General features: G+C 38.3%; 1 pseudogene; it reads right to left on the bottom strand.

Moving 5' to 3' along the window:
* Positions 1-3,330: 3,330 nt before the first annotated feature.
* The window catches only part of LOC127427763 (arylacetamide deacetylase-like 4), a 42,865-nt pseudogene continuing 33,775 nt past the window's right edge, over positions 3,331-12,420 (bottom strand).

A 12,420-nucleotide genomic window follows, 5' to 3' on the forward strand; every position in this document is an offset into this window, starting at 1 on the left:
ATCAACAGCTGTGCTAAAACAAGAGATTAAACTTTGCTGGTTACTGGTGGCTTTAAAAGGAAAAAAAAACATCCGATGGGAAAATAAAAAAAAGCAGATATACACACAAGCATGAGAACTTCAAGGATCTTCTTCAGTGTGTCTGAAATCAACATGCACGGACACGTATGTGAAGCACGAACATCTGCAGCTCAGGTTAGTACAGGTAATCCACTTAAATAACGGAATAACTTCTGGAGATGTGTTTGTGCTTAGATCAAATTTTAGCTGCATCTGAGTGAAAGACCTCACTGTTTTTTCACCCTTTCTTTGTCTTTTCTGACTTTGTTGTGCTTCAATGTCATGCAGTAACACACTGACATAGTGACTGATCTATGTTGTCATGAAACAGAGTCCCTCCTCTCTAAATCCGAACAAAAGTGGTAACAGTAGACACATTTAAGTGACCAGGTGTAAACAGTGATGTGTCTCACCTGAACACATGTGATCGGATCACCCGAGACGCATCTTAATACCAGGTGAAAATGGGGGCTTTTATTTGATGTCACTTGCATTTCTTATGGAAGTTTCTAGAATTATGGACAGGTTCCAGGGACGTGGCACAAACGTGGTCATGCAAATTCTCCATTTTACAAATGCCACCCTTGTGTGGTAAGAGATCACACCAGTTATATTTGGGAATCAACGTCTCAGAAATGGCCTCAAAGTTATTGCTAAAGCAAAAGTGCATTTTGAAGCAGAATACAAAAGCAATTCATGAAACTAAAACTATTTTTATGCTGCTAATGCAATTGAATTACATTGTGAATATGAAACGACACGTATTTGGGCATTTTGATGCATTTGATGGACAAAACCCTTCTAAACAAATAGTGACACATGGTTACTGTATATTACACACCGAGTGATAATTAATTCAAATAATACTTAAAATGTGTTCGTCAGGAGTTAAGTTAGGAAAGTTAAGAAAACATGCAAACATATCTTCAAATGCTTCTTTAAATTTGACGTTGAATCCTTTGCAGTTGACATGATATTAACCTTTGGAAGGCAGAGTTTACATTACAAAGTGAAATTAGCTCTTTACATCCAGTGGTCAAAAGCTGATTTAGACAGCTCCATCTTCACCTGGCTAATGATGGGTATCAGGTTTGTGTGCAATTTAACAACCCTCCCCCCTCTTCCTCTCTTCCGAACACACTCGAAGAGTTACTAAACATAAATATCGTAGTTAGGCTGAGTGAACCGCCACATCCTCACACGGTTCTACACCTGCACTGTAGAGAGCATCCTGACTGGCTGCATCTCCGCCTGGTACGGCAATAGCACCGCCCACAACCGCAAAGCACTGCAAAGGGTGGTGCGAACTGCCAGACACATCATCGGAGGTGAGCTTCCCTCCCTCCAGGACATATATGCAAGGCAATGTGTTAAAAAAGCTCGGAGGATCATCAGAGACTCCAGCCACCCGAGCCATGGGCTGTTCTCACTGCTACCATCAGGCAGGCGGTATCGCAGCATCAGGACCCGCATCAGACGACTCCATGACAGCTTCTTCCCCCAAGCAATCAGACTTTTGAACTCTTGATCTCCCATGATCAAAATACATCAGCACTGCACTTTATTACCCTTACTCTTATATCTCACACCGGACTGTCATAAATTATATTATTATTATATTATATTCTCTCTTAACAACTGACTATCAGCCGACAGCCTGAATGTCAATACAGTACAATACAACCTACTGTACATTCTATATATACTATATATACTTTTTTATATATTTTTATTTTTTATTTTTATTGAATAATGTGTATCTATATAGTGCATATTGTATACTGTACAGTGTATGTTATTATTTGTATATTGTGTTGTGTGTAATTATGTGTATATCAGATGTTTAAACTGTGCTGTGTTCATTTGATGTTATTGTAAATTGGTATATGTCTCATCACTGTCACGACTGCTATGTTGATCGGAACTGCACCCAAGAATTTCACACACCATTGCACTTGTGTATATGGCTGTGTGACAATAAAAGTGATTTGATTTGATTTGATTTGAAAAATGTAAAAGATTGAAAAAATTGAATAAAATTCCATGTAATGAACAATTTACTGCCTTTGCCTAGTTAACATGTTATCATGTAATCCACAAGAAAGTACCTGCAGTCCGATTACGAGCATTTTAAAATTTAATTTAATCCCATTACAAGTACTTGATTTTCATAATCTGATTACATAATCCAGATTACATGTAATCCGTTACTACCCAGCACTTCCAACACACCACTTTTAAATCTAAATTCAAATATGAACAAGATTTCAGTGATTAATTTAAGATAAACCGTAACCTTGGATGACTTTAAATAAAGTCGTTTGGACTATTATTGTGGTACTTTTGAGTAGTGTAAGGAGAAATTAAGATTCATGGTAATCTACAATATCCTGATCTGTGAGAACACAGATCAAAATCTCATTGGTAATATGTAGACCTTCATATATAAGCTTTTTTACGATTATTGTTTTTTTTTTTTAAAGGTTTGTTTTATGTACAAACAATTTTAAACAATTATTTATGCTTAAACAATTAGTGCAATTAACATTTGAAAATTAAAAGCTGGTGATATTAATGCATACTGTCAGCAGAAGACTCAATCTCAAGTATGAAATGTAGCATTTGAATAAGCGTGAAATTGGGTTTATATCATAGAATAAGAGTGTGAAGATGTTTTCATTGATGACTGTTTTTTCCAAATTCCAGATTCACTTTCTGGAAACCATATAGATCTCTTTAAATATCACAAAATATCTCAATTGTCTCTTTCTCATAAACACAACATTACAATTTTTGTGATTTGTATGTTTCGGTGGGAACATAACTCAAGATGATCGATAGGGAATTTAAAATCTCTGAATTCAAATCTGCAAATCTTGTTCGAATCAGTCAGATTTTATGAACCCAAGTTATTGCTAAACTTCAGATCAGTTACAACCATACATTTGACTCTGATTCACCTCTTTTGCTGAAATCACTTTATACGTACACCGAAGCACTGGTTTGAAGCAAAAGATTCGTAAAGGTTTTAAAGCTTTGTGAAGCAGTGTTGCAGCAATCACTTTTGTGGTGTTTTCATTCCTTTTAGAAGCTTGACAGCCGTTGTCGCTACGAAATGTGCTTATGGGGAAAAGAGCTACATAAAATTTCTCTTTTTGTGTTCTGCAGAAAATACAGCATACAGGTTTGAAATAACATAAGGCGGGTGAGTAAATGATGACTGAACTTAAATTTTTTGCTGACCTATTCCTTACAAGACCATATTATGATTCATTCAGACAAATCTCTTGGTATCTCTGTCAGAGTGTCTTTACAAAGTGTACAAATGCAGTCCATAAACTTCTGAGAGGATGAAAATGTGAGCCAGCCCTTGTTAAAGAAGCTGATGATCCCACGGAAGCCATTATATATATAGATATATGCTGCCATGTGACATCCACTCCCAGATCCTTCAGTCGCTTCTGGAACAGAATCCCATCATTCCTCAGCACATCATTCTCACAGGTCAGGATGAAGGTGGGTGGTGTACGGCGAAGAACATCATCCTCAGCTAGTAACGGGGAGATCTCTGGATCCAAGCCCTGTTTGATGATGCGATAGACCTAAACATTGTGAACCGAGATAACTAGCTGGCTTTTGACTCGCTCCCTAAATTGAGGTGGAAGGTTAGTTGGATCCAGCCATTTTTTTAAAGTGAAGTTTCAGCTCGGTAGGAACATGCTTGCCTTCCACAAGCTCCTGGCTCACAGACGTATCCCTGTTGAGTACTGCAGGAAAAAGAATAGCGCTCGGCCTCTGAACATTATGGGCACAGAATGGTTCTGCTGGTATGAGGGCAAGTTGAAATATGCCATCTGCAGGGCTGGGTAGATGAGGACCTGGGCACAAGGAGAAGGCAGATATACATCCTGTGTTTTCGCCAGCCTCTGGCAGAGTGCTGCTACCAGGTTCGCCCCTGCACTGTCCCCACCAACTGCTACCCTGCATGGGTCTACCCTGAAATCAGTTGGCACTATTGAAAGGAAGTGGGGAGTCACGACCTCACAGTCATCCAGGTGGGCAGGGCACCTGTACTCAGGTGCCAGTCGGTAACTAAAAGAAGGGAAAAAAAGGACATGACAACAAGATATTTAAATTTAAAGGGATGTTGTTCTTAATCTGAATCACTTTCTTCACAACACAAAAGGAAATGCTATGCAAAATGTTAGCCTCAGTCATCATTCACTTTCATTGTATTGTAAACAAACAGTAAAACAGAGAGTATTTTTAATGTTTACAGATTGGCCCCCTTTCACTTCTGTTGTAAGTGCCCCACTGTAACACAGATTTTTGCATTTTTTTTTTTTTTAAGAAATCTTTTGTGCTAATCAACATTATGCCACAAATGCTATCAATTGAGCTTAACTTGTATTGAACCTAGAATATTCCTTTAAGGCCTATTTAGACCAAGCCCAAATTTATGTTGCAAATGTTCGATGCAAACAAGCTTTTGAATAGGAACAGTGGATTTCTAGGGCACAATTCACATCGGGTCTGACAAATAGTCCGCCAACAACTTTTTTTATGGAGAGCAGTCCGATATCTTTTTCTTTGGACTGTGAAGAAAACTGATTGACCAATGAGATAAGTGCTTTTAGTCACATGCCCAGAGCTGCTGCAGCTACAATGTCCAGTTTGTTGGTTGCACCAGTGCACCAAAGGTTACTTAGCAAACTGACAATAAACACTAAAAGAAGAACAACAAACAGCACTGAAGATGGATGTAGAACTGCTTTTGTCTTTGGTATTTGAGCTCAAGGAATTATTTGATAAATGCCACAACAGCTACAAAATGCGTAGGATGAGATATTATGGCAAGGAATTGCAATAATAAAAAGTCGGAATCAATGGTGAGTTTTTAATTAAATTTATTTTATTCAAGGTAGTCTTATGATTTATAAATTGTTAGCTGGCTTGTGTGTAATGCAGTAGAGGAAGAGAAATTAAAATGTAGGAACTTGTACTGTCTTAGAATAAAATGGATTTTCATTAGCACCACCTATTGTTCAGGAGTGAATTTGCATTTCCTATAGCTCAAGAAAAAAAGTCTCTGTCTTGGTGTGAATAGACCTTTCGTTAGCAGTTTGTTTTGCAAATTTGTCTCAGATTTTGCATTTAGTCTGAGTTTTAAGTTATACATAACATTGTAAGTACATGGCCAACAGTATGTGGATACCTGAACAATGGACCCATGTATGCTTGTTGAACATTTAATTTCAAAACCATGGGCATCAAAAAGTTGTTGGTCCTTTGCTGCTATAACAGCTTCAACACCAGACTCAATAGTGGTTGCATGCTATGACATCACCACGTCAAAAGGCACTGAGCACTTTAGTATGCCCCATTCTACTGAAATATCCATATCCGTTAATAAGAAGGAGTTGTCCACGAACTTTTGACCATGTAGCATATCTCAAAAGTCAACTTAATCAACAGACACAACTGTGGTGCCACTTTCCATTGTAATGTATCGACACACCTCATCAACTTCATCTGTAGTTGAAAAGACAATGAAAACATGTTAAAATATCAATGTAAAAGCATTTTAACAGGAAAATCCAATCTGTGTCTGTGCATGCATATATTACCAATAATTCCAAACACCAATACACCCAGCCTCCACCATGAAAATACACTAGGCCTTTTCTGTTCTCTCCTGAGGCTCCTGCAGGTTCATACACCCTCACTGGAACCCCATTGAACGTCACATCTTTAATGCAGAGCCCAGGAAGTACAGGCCTTTTGTGGATCATCATACAAACTCTGCACCATTGTGTAAAATTCAGCTGATGGCAAAGCCCCAGTCGTTCCTGAATTCGGCTCTGAAGGTGGTTTGAATACAAATAAGACTTATTTGGGACCGTTCCAGAACCTAGTGAGCTGCCTCAGGAGGGAGCATTTTAAGGCACAATACAGTGGATATACATCCAGAGTAAGTTTTCTGCCGCCGCGTTCACCGCGTCAATGAGTCATTAACGGCTTTAAACCGCTAAAGGGTGCTATAACCATAGGATTTCAACCAGTGGCGGGCCGTGCATTTACAGTCTAGGCCTTCAGTGTGATTCATGCCATTAAGAAAACATAGTTTCACAATGAATAAGACACCCTATGCCTTTGGGCATCATACATTATGTCACAGCTAACTAGTAATACCAATTGGCATTTTAAAAACACGTCCATGCACGAAAGCCAGAACTTGAAACGACACTTAATGCTCAAGCAAGCCTAATTTTAACTGCAGCATGACTGTTTTGTGAAATGAATGTCTCCCGGACAGACATCCAAAAAGCATAATTTTTCATATGACTCTACTAAGGAGGTCTATAATACCTGGAAAAATCTATCTAATAATATTTGTGATTTAAATGTTGCTTGCAATAAATTTTGTTTCGTCAGGGTACAGGGTTATGCTGCATTCCATTCAGGTTGGATGTGGGATATTCATACTTGATATCTCCGACCATAAATGTATTCCATTCCCCGATATTCAGAACTGCAATGCTCCCGTTAGCTTAGCAGGAGTTTGACTCTCATTAGAGATGTCTCCTAGCAACCCAACTGATAAACAATGCTGCAGTGCTAGCATTTGTGCTACAGCTGTACGATTATCAAAAGAGATAATGTTTTATACTCCTGTTTCTGCAGGCGTTTGTTAAACAAGCTTTAATATCATGTTATGTGGAAATGAACTCATTTATTGATATTACTTAATAAAGTGAATGTTTATCACTTAGTATATCTCCCTGAGTGTCGACATGTTTGTGTGACATCATGCACCTGCATCTCGGATGAGAATTTCTGCACGAGCCTACAAGTTGTAATTCTGACTTCAAGATGCATTCCATTGCACTTTTCCTAGTAGGAAGTTGTAAAATCGGACTTTCCGAGTTGAATGGAATGCAGCACTACTTTTCAAAACTTGATCTGACACTGAATGCTCAAGCAGCCTAATTTACACTTAGAAATCTCCTGATGTTGCTATAACAATGTAAAAAGCACTTAACAATTTACTTGAAGTAAACGTATGTACATCACTTAAAGCGTGACTGCGTCACTCAAGGCCAGCTAGAAGGCCTCGACCGGGACATATCCTACAGATCACACCCACCAAGAACAAATAAATCAATTTGATTGGTTGATGAATCTGACAATCTGACTTTAGTTGCCCTGACTTTAGAAGGCCTGACGGGGTGGATCTCAGATTCGGATTCGGTCATGCGATTTGTGAAACAGCTGTCACACTTTGCTTGTAAGCACCAAGGAATAAATTCTGACTGGATAAACTTTTTGTTTTTCTCTATTTGTTTGTAGATTAATTAAGAGTGGAAAGCGATTAAAAATACATAGGCAAAAAGGTGACTGAGAATGAAAGGATGAAAAATAATAGTGATGGCGTAGTGGACTAAAGCACATAACTGGTAATCAGGTTACTGGTTCGATCCCCACAGCCACCACCATTGTGTCCGTGAGCAAGGCACTTAACTCCAGGTTGCTCCGGGGGGATTGTCCCTGTAATAAGTGCACTGTAAGTCACTTTGGATAAAAGCGTCTGCCAAATGCATAAATGTAAATGTAAAAATATTTATTTATTTGGAATGTTAGGCCAGCAGAGAAGGTTTTGCTGGCCCTGAGAACTCGCTACTGATTTCAACAGGCCAGAGCTGAGCGCATGTTTCACGACCATTCAGTCTGAGGCAGTAATGCTTGTTTTGCCAACCGACATAAAATAGAAGAAGAAGAAACAAGAAGAACAAATACTGATATGCTGGAGAGACACTGTAGGTGCGCTTCCTACGTGAAGGCTGTTCCAAAAGGTAGGTATCTTAATTATGTTGCCTCCTAGATTTCTTGTTTTGGCCAAATTCTAAGGTAACATCCTATGTGTCGTTCCCTGAGTATTCAATCCCAGAATGCACTGTAAAGCCCCCTATATATTTCTAGCGCAATCGAAGAACAAACGACTGTGATGTCATTTTCAAACAAAATCTGGTTTTCCAAAATTAAGGTGTTTTGAGTTTGTTTCATTGGTTGAAACAGCTTGCCAGTACAAACTCTCAGGAAGACTTCATAATGGCTGCTAAACACCTTCAAACTGTCATTGGTCCACTTCATCGATGGGTGTGACCTGGAGCACCACCTTCTTTGAGGCGGACAACTAATTCCATTTACGTTCTTCAGTCAGTCATGATCAGTCAGTCATGATCAGTCAACATGAACACCCTGTTGCTTTGCAGAGGATTTATTACCGAGCTTATGCAAACTTACCTACATCTATTCCAGTTTTTGCATAGAGACATTGTCCAAGACCATGTTGTGTGATATTTTTTTTCTATTAGTCTACAAAAGGAACCAATTCTCCTCACTCTTAAGTGCCAATTTTTCTGGCACACATGATTTTTCTGCTTCACTCATGTGCCGTCTGTAGACAAAAGCCATTCACACATCTGCCCAAAGTGAGATATGTCCCTAATCATCATTCTTTTGTCTGTATTCTGCTAACTTACACCTGTCTGACACCCTGTTTTACACCATCTATGCAGCTGTATCAGTATCATCATATAGTACAATAATAGAGGGTTGTCAGTGCATATCATGGCCACATATAGCATGTTAGCATCATGAATGCAGAATGTAAACATAACAAATTACACATTATCTTCTACATATTACTTTAAATCATAATGTGCTTAAGAGAATGAGGCCAGTGCTCTCTTGTAGGAGATTTGCATGACAGAGGCCCCTCCACTCCCAACCTCAGTGGTCTCAGCTTCAACGGTCCCAGTAGTCTCAACCTCATTAGTCTCGGTGGTCCCAGCCTCGGTGGTCCCGGTATTTTCTACCACAGTGGTCCCAGCTTTGGTAATCCAGGGGACCATGCCTATTTTAAGCATAGAGTGCTTAAAATAGCAACTTTTACTGATCTCATTTGAATTGTACTTAGAGAATAAGGCTTAAAGTCATTGATAACACATTTTGATGTCATATTGGTTGATGTTACATGTAGTCTTGTGCATCCTCATATTTAAATGCCCCTCTAAATGCCTCCCCCAGCGGCTCGGCCAATGCCTGAATGTACGCAAACTGTGTATTGTTGCTGGACTGTTATAACGAATAAGAACTTTGTCGTGAAGGACCTTAGAGCTCGGTGAAAAATAAATCAAAGATGGTAGAAGAAGTGAGAGAAATTTGATGACAAATACAGTATACTTATTACCATGGGTTTCCTCAGGATTTTCCTATGGGTCTTTTTATATCAGCGTCAACTGCTTTTGAACCAGTCATAATGCGATTCAAGCTTTGCAAAGGAACTGTAATTAAAGAATGGGGCAGTTAAAAACACTTGGACTTGACTGCAAAACCGTGAGGAAAATTTTATATGTCATGATGATTGTTTGATTGTTTATGGTGCTGAGTGTTAACATATATATATATATATTCAGATGCAATGTTTTGGATGTGCATTATGTGTAAACCCTGAAATGCTGTTTTATAATGTTGTAGAGCAGTGTTTCCCAACCTTTTTTCTGCCACGGCACACCACTATCCCACATAGGCTAACCATCATCAATATTTTTCCTTTTCAAGAACTTGTTCATGTTTTCTGTCCATCTTAGTAGCATGTTTACTTGTAATGTTTGAAATTCGGCTATGCAAAAAAAAAAAAAAAAAAAAAAAGTCACATAGGTAGGCTACGCTGTGTGAGGTCACAGGTGGCAAGAACGCTAAATGGGTAATGAAAAAACAACAAATTTGCTTCTTTTCTAATTTGTAGATTTGTTCTTGCAATGCCACAACAAATTACAGGGATGCAAACTCATGAGAGGCGAAAAAGATAAGAGAATCACTGGTCCATTTTTATATATATAAAAATGCATTTCATGATCCCTTTAAGTGAACTTGGATGAACTGTTCTATTTGAATGGCTCGTGGAGTAGCTGCCTATGTAGAGCACAAAAAACATCCTAGAAGAGTTAGTAAGGTGACCTATGTATCAAGCCCTGTTACATTTTTCAAAATGTCTTTATTTTGTGGGTGGAAAACTTTTTAAGTATTAAACCTGCTGTGGCAATGACAATTTAACAAGAAGTAGGCCAATATGATTGGATTTGCCAACTACAGCATAGCGCAAAAGGCATGAACACTCACCACAACTGCTATCCCCACACACACAATGAACCACATGTAGTTTTCTAGGATTAACAACTCCAGGAGGAATATCTGAATTCATTCACTCAAAGTACACAAGGCCAGCTAACAACAAACAAAAACCTGCAATAAAAGCAGCTATCCCGATTACAAGAACTGCAGTTCCAGTGTACATGGCTGCTTCAAAGTACTGCCCACACAACAATAAGTGTTCAAAATACACCATCCCTCTCCCTTTTAGTGTGTGCACAAGATCTGTTGCTGTCGGTTGAGGGTTTGACCTATTGCACAAATTAGATATAAATGTAAGGATTTTTGACCAACCAACAACAATTTTCTGTAAGTCAAATCAAGCAGGATACAATTTTTTATGGAAACAGACAAGTCAACTGTGGTGGTTATGAATGAATTAACGTTACAACGAGTTATAGTCCCAAATATAAGCATATGTGGTTTTGGATTGGTCTTTTGCACACAAACCTGGCAACTCTGACTAGTGACTTATCAACAAATTCTCTGGTCGCTGACCAGAAAACACAGGAGCTAGTTAGCAATGTCAACAACGCACAAGGATTATATGCTAAACTGAATGTTTACATAGAGGTAATTAACGGCGGCATGGCTTAAGAAAAGGCAAAACACTGCATATTCATAAATTGTAAACTAACTAAGCCTTTAGTTTTTTTTTTGCTTTGCAAATGCACATTAATGATAAAACCTAGCTTCTACGAAAGGTAATGTTGGAGCTAGGGCTACCTCTGAGTATGCAATGGCTTTATTCAGTGAACTTTCACTAATGATCTGTAGATGGCAGTGACACTTTAACTAAAATCAAGAAAGCCTTTCGTGTTCAGGATCAGCATGTTGACAGCAACGCAAAATGTGGAAGATTAGAGAAAGCTCACATCAAAATACAAGTTTCTACAGTACAATACTGAAAGATTAAAGTCACCCCATGTTATTTCATGCCTCTGTTTGAACAACAGATCCAGAAATTGGCACATTTCAGTGAAACATGTTTTTCCACCACCAGACAACCATTAAGTCTTCTCTGAGAGCTGCTGAGCCATTACTTAGAGGCACAGCATAGCACAAAGCAGTCATTGTGAGGCTGCATTTCGACTCAGTCCGGTCTGAGCAGCCCTCTGTTGAGATTTTAAGCAGTAGAAGCAGAGGCCGGGCCAAAAATCACAGTCTGGAATCTCCACGACGGCTCCTGGATTTACTGTGCAAGTTTAAGAGCCAGTTGCAAAGGTCTCCCTGTTCTGGGGGTGCTCTGGTCTGAAGGAATCTTCACTCCGCCTGAGTCTAGGTTCCGTGGACTGAAAAGAAAAACAGGAGACCCACAAGTGTAACAACACACACACACACACACACACACACAAAACACCTGTTCGCATACACATACACATACACATTAAAGGTTGCAGACTTCGGGCCCTGGAAACCTTATTTGAGTTGGCAAGGAGAAGGAAAAATAAGGGGAAATCAAATATTAATATCTATTTACAAAACTAGCCAAACAAAAACTACGCCAACATCAAGGTGCAATTAATTTGAATACATTTTCTATTCCTTCAAGATTTCTGAATAAGGACTTTTATTTTTATATTTTTATTCTTATTTTATTCTGATCTATTTTTATAGATATTTTGGTAGAATTTTATAATAAGGTTAAATTTATTAACATTAGTATATGCATTAGGTATCATGAACTAACATGTATTTTTTACTGTATTTATTAAGCTTTGTTCATGTGTTAATAAAAATGCAATTGTTCATTGTTAGTTCATAGAGCATTAAGTAATGTTAACATATACAGCTTTTGATTTTAAAAATGTTAAAGATTGTTAGTTCATATTAACTAATGTTGTTCACTAATGTTCAAAAATGAAACCTTATTTTAACGTGTTACGGACATTTTTATGTTGTGTTGTAAAGACTGCAATAACAAAGAGCAGTTTCTAGTTGCTGAGATGTTTTAGACCTGAGCACTAGACAAACAAGAACAAATTATACTGATTATAGAAATCTACAGAGATTTTTCACTACAGAGATTTTACAGATTTGTAGTACTTTTCCAAGCCTTGAAATCACAACTTTAAAATTCCCTGATTTTCCTGTTTTTCAAAGAACATGGGTCATGTGACAGGTTTAGGACCACTCTATCATAGC

This window comes from Myxocyprinus asiaticus, chromosome 37, assembly GCF_019703515.2.
Source record: "Myxocyprinus asiaticus isolate MX2 ecotype Aquarium Trade chromosome 37, UBuf_Myxa_2, whole genome shotgun sequence".
Classification (NCBI taxonomy): domain Eukaryota; kingdom Metazoa; phylum Chordata; class Actinopteri; order Cypriniformes; family Catostomidae; genus Myxocyprinus; species Myxocyprinus asiaticus.